Source organism: Coregonus clupeaformis, chromosome 26 (assembly GCF_020615455.1).
Source record: "Coregonus clupeaformis isolate EN_2021a chromosome 26, ASM2061545v1, whole genome shotgun sequence".
NCBI classification, from domain to species: Eukaryota; Metazoa; Chordata; class Actinopteri; order Salmoniformes; family Salmonidae; genus Coregonus; species Coregonus clupeaformis.
The window spans coordinates 34824197-34839154 of NC_059217.1; the positions used below are offsets into that span (position 1 = coordinate 34824197).

General features: G+C 44.4%; 1 protein-coding gene across 13 annotated transcripts in view; it reads right to left on the reverse strand.

Annotated features, from left to right (window-relative positions):
- LOC121540688 (tight junction protein ZO-1) overlaps window positions 1-14958 on the reverse strand; it is a 173326-nt gene that overhangs the window by 92579 nt on the left and 65789 nt on the right. Inside the window, exon 1 of one of the 13 annotated variants that reach the window (XM_041849719.2) lies at window positions 11583-11935. The exons of 10 other annotated variants lie outside the window; for them this stretch is intronic. The gene's annotated coding sequence lies outside the window, so the exon portion shown is untranslated. Of the gene's footprint in view, window positions 1-10875; window positions 11495-11558; window positions 11936-14958 lie in introns of those variants that run through there. 2 more of the 13 variants (XM_041849717.2, XM_041849718.2) reach the window with 2 other exon arrangements.

The following is a 14958-nucleotide window of genomic DNA, read 5'->3' on the forward strand; positions in this document are numbered from 1 at the left end:
TACAGACAGACAGGTTAAAATGTATCCAACAACACCAGCAAATGATCTTAACATCTTTCAGATCGCGGTCAACACATCAGGGTCGACACAATGACAAAGAACAGAGCACCAACCAACCAACCAAACGTACTACTTTGAGGGAACATTGTGTAAGTTGTACCGTGGCCAAACAAAAGGAGAGCGAGAGGGCGAGCGAGAGAGAGAGACAACAGAACAGTGTTGGATGGAGGAACCAGGATGACAGTATCACAGTCCCTCCACCTTGGGTCCTGGCTAGTACAGAGAGTCCCTCCACCTTGGGTCCTGGCTAGTACAGAGAGTCCCTCCACCTTGGGTCCTGGCTAGTACAGAGAGTCCCTCCACCTTGGGTCCTGGCTAGTACAGACAGTCCCTCCACCTTGGGTCCTGGCTAGTACAGACAGTCCCTCCACCTTGGGTCCTGGCTAGTACAGACAGTCCCTCCACCTTGGGTCCTGGCTGGCACAGAGGCAGAAAACAACCAGATGATTAGAGGGCGAGCGAGTGCTGACAACTGCTAAAACTCCCCTCCGACTCAGAACAACAAATTCAAATGCTGGCGAGAGAGAGAGAGAGAGAGAGAGAGAGAGAGAGAGAGAGAGAGGCTCAGCCCCATACAGTATGGCAAGAGAGAGAGAGAGAGAGAGAGAGAGAGAGCTCAGCCCCATACAGTATGGCAAGAGAGAGAGAGAGAGAGAGAGAGACAGAGAGAGAGAGAAGGGGGGTGAGAGAGAGAGAGAGAGAGAGAGACAGAGAGAGAGACAGAGAGAGAGAGAGAGAGAGAGACAGAGAGAGAGAGACAGAGACAGAGAGACAGAGACAGAGACAGAGACAGAGACAGAGACAGAGACAGAGACAGAGACAGAGACAGAGACAGAGACAGAGAGAGAGAGAGAGAGAGAGAGAGAGAGAGACAGTCCCAAGAGTTTAGTGACATTCTGCCCATAGCATAGTGCTAGACCACTACTGCAACTGGCTACACTGCAGATTCGTAATGGATGACAGGGATACCAATAGCGTTTGCTGGCCGAGAGTACTTAGCACCTCTGAACGTAATTTGCAAACCAAGTGCGCACCGATTTTACATGTAGAACTAGTACTCATCCCCCTTGGCTTTTTTTCCTATTTTGTTGCATTACAACCTGTAATTTAAATTGCTTTTTATTTGGATTTCATGTCATGGACATACACAAAATTCAAAAAAATGTATAACGGGAAAGTGGTGTGTGGTGGTGGCAGTATCATGCTGTGGGGATGTTTTTCCATCGGCAGGGACTGGGAAACTGGTCAGAATTGAAGGAATGATGGATGGCGCTAAATACAGGGAAATTCTTGAGGGAAACCTGTTTCAGTCTTCCAGAGATTTGAGACAACCAGTCGCATCAAAACATATTTTTAAAAAGCAATGAGGCTGATGCAACAGATCAGAACGTTTAGCTTAAAATGTTGATAAACTATTAGGCTATTTCTTCACATTACAAGCGCGGCAATGCGCACACGGCAGTAGGATGTAAGCGCGAATGTTCCAAAATGCGATCAATTAGCGGGAAAACACAAAAGGTGACCGCAGATGCGTCCGATCCATACGTAAAAATGTATGCGCACATGATTATAAGTCGCTTTGGATAAAAGCGTCTGCTAAATGGCATATTATTTTTATTATATAGATGCGATTATGAATGTAATGCTTTATTCTAAACGGTGCGTTTTTATGGTAAAAAGTATCTTCCCCAAACTTGAAACTCACGCACCGCCTACGTATTCCAGTTAGGCTCTATACCAGTTGTAAAGCGGATTAATGTGCTTCATTTTAAGAAATGATTGGGCCACTTTAGTTGTGATACAAACCTTTTCAAAACATATAGGCCTATGGGCTAGGCTACATGAGGTGTGCGACTATGATTTGCTATGAAGGCACGCTGGGCATCATCCACAAGCGATAATACATAATTCACAGGTGATAATATTGTCACCCATCAGACTATTCTTAATTTAATTTTGTCTTTATATATACACTAAATAATATAGCCTGTGTGTGAATTTTTTTATTTATTTACAATGGACCATTATCATGCACCTGTCTTGGAACGGGTGCAGGGGAAAGAAATACGTAATCTATGCACTTAAATAGCAAATGCAGGACGCTTTTCCCGTGGTTCCTTTTCATGCCAGCCAGATAGGCTACAGTGGTTTGCGAAAGTATTCACTCTCCTTGGCATTTTTCCTATTTTGTTGCCTTATATCCTGGAATTAAAATGGATTTTTGGGGGGGGTTTGTGTCATTTGATTTACACAACATGCCTACCGCTTTGAAGATGCAAAATATTTTTTGGGGTGAAACAAACAAGAATGAGACAAAAAAACAGAGAACTTGAGCGTGCATAACTATTCACCCCAACAAAGTCAATACTTTGTAGAGCCACCTTTTACAGCAATTACAGCTGCAAGTCTCTTGGGGTATGTCTCTGTAAGCTTGGCACATCTAGCCACTGGGATTTTTGCCCATTATTCAAGGCAAATCTGCTCCACCAGCTCCTTCAAGTTGGATGGGTTCCGCCGGTGTACAGCAATCTTTAACTCATACCACAAATTCTCAATTGTATTGAGGTCTGGGCTTTGACTAGGCCATTCCAAGACATTTAAATGTTTCCCCTTAAACCACTCAAGTGTTGCTTTAGCAGTATGCTTAGGGTCATTGTCCTGCTGGAAGGTGAACCTCCGTCCCAGTCTCAAATCTCTGGAAGACTGAAACATGTTTCCCTCAAGAATTTCCCTGTATTTAGTGCCATCCATCATTCCTTCAATTCTGCCGATGAAAAACATCCCCACAGTATGATGCTGCCACCACCATGCTTCACTGTGGGGATGGTGTTCTCAGGGTGATGAGAGGTGTTGGGTTTGCGCCAGACATAGCGTTTTCCTTGATGGCCAAAAAGCTCAATTTTAGTCTCATCTGACCAGAGTACCTTCTTCCATATGTTTGGGGAGTCTCTCACATGCCTTTTGGCGAACGTGTTTGCTTATTTTTTTCTTTAAGCAATGGCTTTTTTCTGGCCACTCTTCCGTAAAGCCCAGCTCTGTGGAGTGTATGGCTTAAATCTCCGCTGTGGCGCTTTGCAGCTCCTTCAGGGTTATCTTTGTTCTCTTTGTTGCATCTCTGATTAATGCCCTCCTTGCCTGATCCGTGAGTTATGGTGGGCGGCCCTCTCTTGGCAGGTTTGTTGTGGTGCCATATTCTATTTTTTAATAATGGATTTAATGGTGCTCCGTGGGATGTTCAAAGTTTTTGATATTTTTTTATAACCCAACCCTGATCAGTACTTCTCCACAACTTTGTCCCTGACCTGTTTGGAGAGCTCCTTGGTCTTCATGGTGTCGCTTCCTTGGTGGTGCCCCTTGCTTAGTGGTGTTGCAGACTCTGGGGCCTTTCAGAACAGGTGTATATATACCGAGATCATGTGACAGATCATGTGACACTTAGATTGCACACAGGTGGACTTTATTTAACTAATTATGTGACTTCTGAAGGTAATTGGTTGCACCAGATCTTATTTAGGGGCTTCATAGCAAAGGGGGTGAATACATATGCACGCACCACTTTTACGTTATTTATTTTTTTAGCATTTTTTGAAACAAGTTATTATTTTCATTTCACTTCACCAATTTGGACTATTTTGTGTATGTCCATTACATGAAATCCAAATAAAAATCTATTTAAATTACAGGTTATAATGCAACAACATAGGAAAAATGCCAAGGGGGATTAATACTTTTGCAAGGCACTGTATAAGGAAATGAGTCAATTGAAATAAATTAATTAGGCCCTAATCTATGGATTTCACATGACTGGGAATAAATATATGAATCTGTTGGTCACAGATACCTTAAAAAAAAAAGTATGGGCGTGGAGATGAAAACCAGTCAGTATCTGGTTTGACCATTTGCCTCATGCAGCGCAACACATCTCCTTCACATAGAGTTGATCAGGCTGTTGATTGTGGCCTGTGGAATGTTGTCCCACTCCTCTTCATTGGCTGTGCAAAATTGCTGGATATTGGCGAAAACTAGGAACCCGCTGTCGTACACATCGATCCAGTGCATCCCAAACATGCTCAATGGTTGACATATGTCTGGTGAGTATGCTGGCCATGGAAGAACTGGGACATTTTGAGCTTCCAGGAATTGTGTACAGATCCTCGCAACATGGAGCCGTGCATTATCACGCTGAAACATGAGGTGATGGCGGCGGATGAATGGCACGAAAATGGGCCTCAGTATCTCGTCACGGTATCTCTGTGCATTCAAATTGCCGTTCATAAAATGCAATTGTGTTTGTTGTCCGTAGCTTATGTCTGCCCATACCATAACCCCACCGCCACCATGGGGCACTCTGTTCACAACGTTGACATCAGCAAACCGCTCACCCACACCACGCCATACACGCTGTCTGCCATCTGCCCGGTACAGTTGAAACCGGGATCCATCCGTGAAGAGCACACTTCTCCAGTGTGCCAGTGGCCATTGAAGGTGAGCATTTACCCACTGAAGTCGGATACGACGCCGAACTGCAGTCAGGTCAAGACCCTGGTGAGTATGTGTACGAAGAGCTTCCCTGAGACGGTTTCTGACAGTTTGTGCAGAAATTATTTGGTTGGGCAAACCCACAGTTCATCAGCTGGTCTCGGTAGATCCCGCAGGTGAGGAAACCGAATGTGGAGGTCCTGGGCTGGCTTGGTTACACGTGGTCTGCGGTTGTGAGGCCGGTTGGACGTACTGCCAAATTCTCTAAAACGACATTGGAGGCAGCATATGGTACATTCAATTCTCTGGCAACAGCTCTAGTGGACATTCCTGCAGTCAGCATGCAAATTGCAGTCTCCCTCAAAACCTGAGACACCTGTGGCATTGTGTTGTGTGACATTTTAGAGTGGCCAGCACAAGGTGCACCTGTGTAGTGATCATGCTGTTTAATCAGCTTCTTGATATGCCACACCTGTCAGGTGGGATGGATTATCTTGGCAAAGGAGAAATGCTCACTAACAGGGATGTAAACAAATGTGTGCACGAAGTTGGAGAGAAATAAGCTTTTTGTGCGTATGGAACATTTCTGGGATCTTTTACTTCAGCTCATGAAACATGGGACCAACACATTTACATGTTGTTTTAATATTTTTGTTCAGTGTATTTCCAGTATCCAGCCAGTGAGGAGGACTGGAGGAGGTGGGTCAGTACAGTGATGCTAACCAGAGAGCAACCAGACAGCCGGGGACTCTGGCTGGAGGTGGGTCAGTACAGTGATGCTAACCAGAGAGCAACCAGACAGCCGGGGACTCTGGCTGGAGGTGGGTCAGTACAGTGATGCTAACCAGAGAGCAACCAGACAGCCGGGGACTCTGGCTGGAGGTGGGTTAGTACAGTGATGCTAACCAGAGAGCAACCAGACAGCCGGGGACTCTGGCTGGAGGTGGGTCAGTACAGTGATGCTAACCAGAGAGCAACCAGACAGCCGGGGACTCTGGCTGGAGGTGGGTCAGTACAGTGATGCTAACCAGAGAGCAACCAGACAGCCGGGGGACTCTGGCTGTTCGGAGCCACATGTGCCAGGAAATCACCAGCAGCTCCTGAACTCAATCAGCCCAGAGTTATCATTGGACCACACAGAGAGCAGAAATGTGCTGATAAGCATGTATGTGTGTGTGTATGTGTGTGTGAATCCTTTTCACTGATTGAAGAGAAGACAAAAGGATGCAATGAGAAACGATAGGCCCTATGTGGCGATAAAAGGCAGGTGTATATCTGCAGTCTCCACCCTTACAAAGGGAGATTCATTCAAATGGTGAAATTGAATGGATCATAGATCATAGGTGTAAGCTAGGCTATTCACCGAGAGACGGCAGCCCCTCTCTTGGCCCTTGATAACACGCTTTCTTCCACGCCTCGGAGTAGTCACAAATCCAGGGCGATGGGATTTATAAACAGTCTTGATTTATTGAAGGGTGAGCTGCTAGCAAGTCTAGTGCTGCCAGCCAGGCAGATCTATAATCATTATACTGTAGATGGGGGATCCAGTAGACCTACTGTGCCTGGGGCCTGGTAATCCCCGAGCTATGGCTCACATTGTACTGTACGGCAGTGCTTATTCACATCCTTGAATGAGTCAGTCTTCTTATTCATGTCTGCGGTGACATTTGCTGATAAAGCAACATAGCCTACAGTCAGAGAAATCAACCTGCTTGACATTGGGTTGCCTTCCACACCCAGTGGACCGATAACCATTCCTCTTGGTGGTAAATACCTAAGTACACTAGTACTTGTGAGTGGGTCAGTTTGTAAAACCATGAGATAGAACGTTGGCAGTGCTCCAGCAGAAGGTGACATCAGGCAGGAAATACTACACCAGGTACCAGGAAGTGAAGAGCCAAGGCTCATTAACCCCATTAAGGATAGGCTAGTCGTTTTACTAGCTACTGTTTACTTGGACTGATTGAACCGGGCTGGGGAAGCGGACTACAGTGTGCCATAAGACCAACAGTCAATAAACGCTAAAAGCTTGACTGATCTGATATAGTCTAGCTTAGTGGTTTTATTAGCTAACGTTGAACTGGACTGACACTGGTTGCCAGGGGAAGCATGGCTACAGTAAATTGTAAGAGCAACACCCAACAAGAGCCTGATGTAGCCTAGCTTGCACTTAGTAACTCCTTTAAGGTTAAGCTAGTGGATTTACTAGATACTGTTTACCTGGACTACTGAACTAAACTGGCTGGGAAAGCTAGTATAGTTAGCATGGTTACAGTGTAAGATCAACAACCAATAATTACTAGCTACTGTTTACCTGGACTGAACCGACCCGGGCTGGCTATAGTCAATGTGAGATCAACATACAACCAATGCTAATGTTTACCTAGACTCAACTAGGCTGGCCTGGGTGTGAGGTCAGTGTGAGGTCAGATCAACACCCAATATAGGCTAACAACATGATGTAGCTGAGCACTAAACTGTGAGAGCTTTTCTTTAGCCACGAGATAACAGAAGGTACCATGGGTGGGTGTTAAATTTGTAATTAGTTAAGCTTCTATTTTTTTGTGACTTGGAAAAAATTAATAATTCACTAGGTCCAGGCCTACTTTGAGAGAGCAAGAAAAGTTTTCTTGGTTATTCCATAACATTGGAAATGAGGCTGGCATTCTACTAGGCCGGGTTTGGCAACTATGTTTTTATAAATAATTCAAAATGTCACTTCATTGGAGCCTGGTGCACTGTACTGTTTAGATTAAACATTTCACTCCCCTATCCCTTTGTGCTGAAAAGTAAAAGAATGATGTCAGCTAAAGGAGAGTGGTGGAGAGTGGTGGAGAGAGAGAGAGACAGAGAGACAGAGAGAGAGAGACAGAGAGAGAGAGAGAGAGAGAGAGAGAGAGAGAGAGAGAGAGAGAGAGAGACAGAGAGAGAGAGAGAGACAGAGAGAGAGAGAGAGACAGAGAGAGAGAGAGAGAGACAGAGAGAGAGAGACAGAGAGAGAGAGAGACAGAGAGAGAGAGAGAGAGAGAGAGAGAGACAGAGAGAGAGAGAGAGACAGAGAGAGAGAGAGAGAGAGAGAGAGAGAGAGAGAGAGAGAGAGAGAGAAATAGAACTGTCTGATCACACTGGGTTGGAATGCAGTGTCTTTTCAGAACTCCTCAAATCAACTTCAGAGTGAGGTGAAGCACCTGGACGTCTCCTGAAATTCAACTCAACACTTCCAACTCTTTTCTTTCTTCCTGAATAGAGAAGCAAACATCCTTTCTACCTTCACTGTGTGTGTTCTTCTCCTGCAGGTGGAGACTCACTCAGTCAGCACAAAATAATGAGACAGGATACCTTAAAAATAAACCATTAAGACTCCTCCAATTCGAATCTACCAGTCTTATCACGGCTAAATCAAGAAATATGCTAGTATTAATCCAAAGGAGTTTTAAATAAGTGTATACCAGGGAACAAACTGAGCATCACAAAATGATCCAAAATAGACATTGCACACAATCAATCAATCAAGGCTATAGTGCCTAGCAATGCATATTAGGGCTTGCGTAGATTGAGCCTACTACTGTGAACCGTTAAACTAACATTATAAAGCTTTGAAACCATCATGTAGTGGCCTACACCTGCATGATCCAAATCTCTCATGACTGAGGTCAACTGTACAAGACAATTGCCGACAAAAACCTACAGTACAATGGATGGATTAGGCTAAAGTCTGTTGAATCTGTTGACCCACAGACAGTGCATTTTAAAAAGGCCCATGTAACAAATCAAGTCACCCGACATAGGCATAGATCAATAGATGAACAACGTAGGGCCTTATAAATAGCATTCCCTCTCCTAAGGATCCATCATGCACCATACAACTACCCTATTAGACACATCATGCATTTGTTTACTCACCATTATATAGGCTATGAAACACACACAAACACATATATACACATGTACACTACATGACCAAAGGTATGTGGACATCTGCTCGTCGAACATCTCATTCCAAAATCATGGCCATTCATATGGAGTTGGTCCCCCCCCCCCTTTGCTGCTATAACAGCCTCCACTCTTCTGGGAAGGCTTTCCACTAGATGTTGGAACATTGCTGCGGGGAATTGCTTCCATTCAGCCACAAGAGCATTAGTGAGGTCGGGCACGGATGTTGGGGGCGATTAGGCCTGGCTCGCAGTTGGCGTTCCAATTCATCCCAAAGGTGTTCGATGGGGTTGAGGTCAGGTCTCTGTGCAGGCCAGTCGAGTTGATCCACACCGATCTCGACAAACCATTTCTGTATGGACCTCACTTTGTGCACAGTGGCATTGTCATGCAGAAACAGTAAAAGGGCCTTCCCCAAACTGTTTCCACAAAGTTGGAAGCCTAGAATCGTCTAGAATGTCATTGTATGCTGTAGCGTTACGACTACCCTTCACTGAAACTGAGGGGCCTAGCCCGAACCATGAAAAACAGCCCCAGACCATTATTCCTCCTCCACCAAACTTTACAGTTGGCACTATGTATTCGGGCAGGTAGCATTCTCCTGGCATCCGCCAAACCCAGAGGATGAAACGTGATTCATCACTCCAGACAATGCGTTTCCACTGCTCCAGAGTCCAATGGCGGCGAGCTTTACACCACTCCAGCCGACGCTTGGCATTGCGCATGGTGATCTTAGGCTTGTGTGCGGCTGCTTGGCCAAGGAAATCCATTTCATGAAGCTCCCGACAAACAGTTATTGTGCTGACGTTGCTTCCAGAGGCAGTTTGGAACTCGTTAGTGAGTGTTGCAACCGAGGAAAGACGATTTTTACGTGCTACGCTCATCAGCACTCGGCGGTCCTGTTCTGTGAGCTTGTGTGGCCTACCACTTTGCGGCTGACACGTTGTTGCTCCTAGACGTTTCCACGTCACAATAACAGCACTTAGAGTTGACCGGGGCAGCTCTAGCAGGGCAGAAATTTGACGAACTGACTTGTTGGAAAGGAAAGGAGATACCTAGTCAGCTGTACAACTGAACGCATTCAACTGCAATGTGTCTTCCGCATTTAACCCAACCAAGGTGGCATCCTATGACGGTGCCACGTTGAAAGTCACTGAGCTCTTCAGTAGGGCCATTCTAATGCCAATGTTTGTCTTTGCTTAAGGACAAACATACTTAGTCAGTCATACTGAGATGGCAATGAAACAAATCAAAGCAGCCTATTTTGGAGACATTGCTCATCTGACGCTCCCCAGTCTATATTCCTGCTGTGAAGGTCAACCTTTGTTTTCTTATTTAAGAGATTGAAAAATGAAACATGACAACTCCCTTACTGTGGCTAAAGGGCTTACACAAAATACAAACAAAATCATTCTGCAACTGTGAGTACCAACGTCTTTGCTTAACAAACTTTGCAGAGGGGGCTAACAAAAGTCTCCAAGGTTATGCATTAAGATGTTGTTGAAGACACAGCACAGAATGGATTAAAATGGGATGCTTACTTTCGAAATGTGTATAATGTCGGCTATTCTTTTGGTTTTCAGTGCTTTATCACCAGTTCAATCTCAAATAATCTAAGCAAAAGTTAATGGTTGTTTTCCCCCTTGGTGGTTCATTCTGCTTGTGTGACAATAAATACAGCTGTCATTACCATGTAACCTGTACACATGCCACACCTCTAAGAGGTCATTCATTTCTGTGTGATGTCACATAGAGTTTACAAAATAATGATGACGTTTAACTAAAATATGTGTATTGTATGTGAATTCGTCCTGTGTGATCATTTATAACGCAAGGCTGGCAAAAAGGAAATGACAGGGAGTCACAGGCAATGATGTATGACCCTGAAGTTGATATCAGGAAAAGGGGTGGAGAATAATAGCACAGTAGTAAGACAACCCTTCAAGTTCACATACACACCAAACCAAAGTCAAAAGGTCACAATCACAAGTCCCGTGTAGCCTCTTGTAACCTAGCAGAATAGCGGTCTGTCCTCAATGTAACCTAACTAGCTAGCTTATAACGTTACCGTGGCTACAAGACAACCCCCAACAGGGCTGGTAGCTATCTGCTTGGTGGTGGCTACCGACGACAGATGCTGCCTGCCTGGCCATCTATATTCAACAGGTCGGTGATGGATGTAGTTCGCTAGACTTAACTAGCTATCTAGAAAAGATCCCCGATCAAACATCACTAGCTCATAGTGATCTAAACAGCTGGCTGTGTATAATTTTAGCCAGCTTGCTAACGTTAGCCTACAACATCTAACGTTATCATATTAGCTAGCTAACGTTAGCTAACCTGTTCTTACGACGAGGCTATATTTACTAGCTAATACGTTTATGTAGCTACAATGTCACTTACCAAATCAGTATCTGTATACAAGTAGCACGCTAAAACATGACAGGTAAAGTTTGTGTTTTCATTCGTTGCTGCCTGAAATATGCGGCCAGCCAGATAGCTAGCTATATTAGCTAGCAACCGCAATTCCCTAGCGTACCGTTAGCGCGAGACCAGCTGACATGAGCAACAACGCCGACGTCAGACGGTCTCCAGCTGAGTGAGACAGGTGCTTGACTCTGGGGGTAAGACCTTCCACACACACACTGCTGGAACTGAGTAAAGCTATTATGCCATCATTCAAACGCCGTGCTTTCGTAAGTTTATGGGCGTCTTTGGTATGATTTCTTGCGACAGACAGTTAACAGCTAGAGGAGCTACCTTCGGTTCGAAGGAACCGTCGCCGACATTTTGTTACTGCCGGTGAAGCAAGCTGTCCTGGCTATATAACAGCAACACTCAGTCTCCTAGCGCCACTGTCAACAAGCCATGCCAAGTGCTTTGATCTCCTCGACCGTTGGTTAATCAACATGACAACAATTGTATTTGGAAAATGTCGTTTGGTTAGCCTAGCCAGGTAGCTAATTTAGTAGCTAGATAAACGAGTGGTAGTGTATGCTCTCGCTAATTGTAGTCCGCAGCGGCACAACACACACTGGCTTCTCTCTCTAACTAAAACAAATCACATGAAATCCATATGTATTCACCTTATTCGGTGTACTGGTCCTTACAATGTATGGATGAAATCCTTTTAGGAAAATAACGGATAAAGCAGCCGCACTGCAACGGCAGGCACTGGATGGCTTCCCCTCTCTACCAGTACGATTCGGTTTTCTTCACAACAGCCCCGCGACAGTGACAGGTCTGCCTGGTATAGAGCAACGCTTGGGTGGAGTAGCTACGTGAAAAGCATCACGCGTCATTCCACTGTAGGTGGTTACAGGGTCGACAACCCCCATGGCTCAGCATAGTTATTGAGCATTGAGGTCGTAGTCTAATGATTTAACTGAAAATCAAATTAATATCTTTCAAAGCTGCACACTAAAACCTGCAATATGACATAATGTCATGATGACTTTATAAGACACAAGTGTGTATAGATCATGACACTCAGAGCCATTACATTACACATGAGTAATTGGACCAAGGCGTCTTCTGTATGGGGGAGTTTTGTTAAGAGCTCTGACGCTTGGTCTGAAAATCAACACGCATCGCTTGCGGACCTTATCTATCATATCAGCAATAAATTATTTTCAAGAAACAAAAAGGTTAAATTGATACACAACTTTTTATAGGGCTAGAGTTTTCTCCATTTAGACATTCTTGAAATAGAGATTAACATGTTTATTGGTCAATTGCACACAAGGTAAAACCGGAATTTGACTTCCACCTTTAACCCAACCCTTCCGAAAGAATATGGTGCTTTCAAGACAACTGGGAACTCAGAAGAAAACTAGGTCGAATCATTATGTCAGTGATCTTTAGGTCGGAAAGTCAGTTATATGCCGCCTTCAATACAGCTGGGAACTCGGAAATCTCAGACTTCCAACAGTGAGTTCACGACAACTGGAAACTCAGCATAGCTCGAAATAGCTCCGACTGGGGAAAAATAGTTTTGGATGTTCATCCAACGCAGGAATTCCAAGCCGAGAACTCGTGCCTCTTTCTAGAGCTCCGACTTGAAGGTCCCTGGCGTCATGATTTGACCTCGTTTTTTCAGAGTTCCCAGTTGTCTTGAAAGCACCATTAGAAGGATGCCAGAATTTCCGACTTGGAATTCCGAGTTGGGTGACCATTCAAAACGATTTTCCCAGTCGGAGCTAGAGTTTCTAGTTGTTTTGAACACGGCAACACATACAGGTAACTGCCAAAAAAGTGTTTTAATAGGGCGTTGGGTCACCACGAGCCGCCAGAACAGCTTCAATGCGCCTTGGCATAGATTCTACAAGTGTCTGCAACTCTATTGGAGGGATGCGACACCATTCTTCCATGAGAAATTCCATCATTTGGTGTTTTGTTGATGGTGATGGAAAACGCTGTCTCAGGCGCCGATCCAGAATCTCCCATAAGTGTTCAATTGGGTTGAAAGCTGGTGACTGACACACACCCATCCTTTAGACTCCCTATGCTCCTTTGAGACCCCTCTTTCAAAGTCACTGATATCTCTTCTAGCCATGGTAGCCAAAATAATGGGCAACTGGGAATTTCTATACATGACCCTAAGCACGATGTGATGTTAATTGCTTAATTAAATCAGGAACCACACCTGTTTTCAATATACTTTGTATCCCTAATTTACTCAAGTGTTTCTGTTATTTTGGCATTTACCTGTACATACACAGACAGGTTTTGGAGAGGTGCGGGGGGCTGCCACACTGAGCGCCAGGGGAGCTGCTGTTGTGGGGGGTTAAGTGCCTTGCTCAAGGCAAATGGCGTCTAAGATTTGAGACCAGCAACCCTCCAATTGCCAGCTCACTTCCCACCAGATTTATCCCATTGGACCTGGGATTCGAACTGGCAACGCTCTGGTCGCTGGCTGACCTCTAACCACTAGGCTACCTATGGTGCATCTCAAGAGATGTATTTAATCTTGTAACATTTCTAATAAATACATTTTATATATAAATCAGGGTGGACAGTAATTGCATCATTCTATAAGCCAAACAAATATTTTGACACTGATTATATTGATTTCAGGCCAGAAAAGCTAGTCTTTGCTTGGCACGTGCCTTGGTGATTTAAACAAGTTTCTTTACACTTGTCAATGTGCTTCTCTTTAAATGCAGTTCCACCAATCCCTACGATTGCATGGATTTACCGTCAATCAAGCCCACGGCAACAAAATAGGCAGGCCGATGGATGTTTACTACAGGACAGAACACTGCAAAGTAACGCTATATTGTACTGTATTAGGGTGGAGGCGGGCTCTGCTCTGCGGACAAGGAAGTGTTTAGTCTGCAATGGATCAGGCAGCCTGCTCTTACTCACTCAGTTTGATTAGAGAAGATGTGCAGGGAGAATAATGGGGAATAGACTACGCCTGTAAATGAACAGATTGTAAGCCTGCATCATCAGTGTGCTCATGCAGATTGTAACACAAACAGTATGCAGGTGCATGCACAAAAAACACCATTAAAAGCTGTATGCAAACAAATACATTTTTTCACTAAAACCTTTCATTTTGACATCCCAACAAATCAAGAATGAACCCTAGGCTATAGCATAGCAATAGGAGCTCAAATTGCAATGAGCGTTGAATACAGCGACTGAGTGATCATCTCTCTGCTGTGTCTGTAAATGAACATACAGTAGAAGTCGGAAGTTTACATACACTTAGGTTGGAGTCATTAAAACTCGTTTTTCAACCACTCCACACTTTTCTTGTTAACAAACTATAGTTTTGGCAAGTCGGTTAGGACATATACTTTGTGCATGACACAAGTCATTTTTCCAACAATTGTTTACTGGCAGATTATTTCACTTATAATTCACTATCACAATTCCAGTGGGTCAGAAGTTTACATACACTAAGTTGACTGTGCCTTTAAAAAGCTTGGAAAATTCCAGAAAACGATGTCATGGCTTTACAAGCTTCTGATAGGCTAATTGACATCATTTTAGTCAATTGGAGGTGTACCTGTGGATGTATTTCAAGGCCTACCTTCAAACTCAGTGCCTCTTTGCTTGACATCATGGGAAAATCAAAAGAAATCAGCCAAGACCTCAGAAAGAAAATTGTAGACCCCCACAAGTCTGGTTCATCCTTGGGAGCAATTTCCAAATGCCTGAAGGTACCACGTTCATCTGTACAAACAATAGTACGCAAGTATAAACACCATGGGACCACGCCGCCGTCATACCGCTCAGAAGGAGACGCGTTCTGTCTCCTAGAGATGAACGTACTTTGGTGCAAAAAGTGCAAATCAATCCCAGAACAACAGCAAAGGACCTTGTGAAGATGCTGGAGGAAACAGGTACAAAAGTATCTATATCCACAGTAAAACGAGTCCTATATCGACATAACCTGAAAGACCGCTCAGCAAGGAAGAAGCCACTGCTCTAAAACCGCCATAAAAAAGCCAGACTACGGTTTGCAACTGCACATGG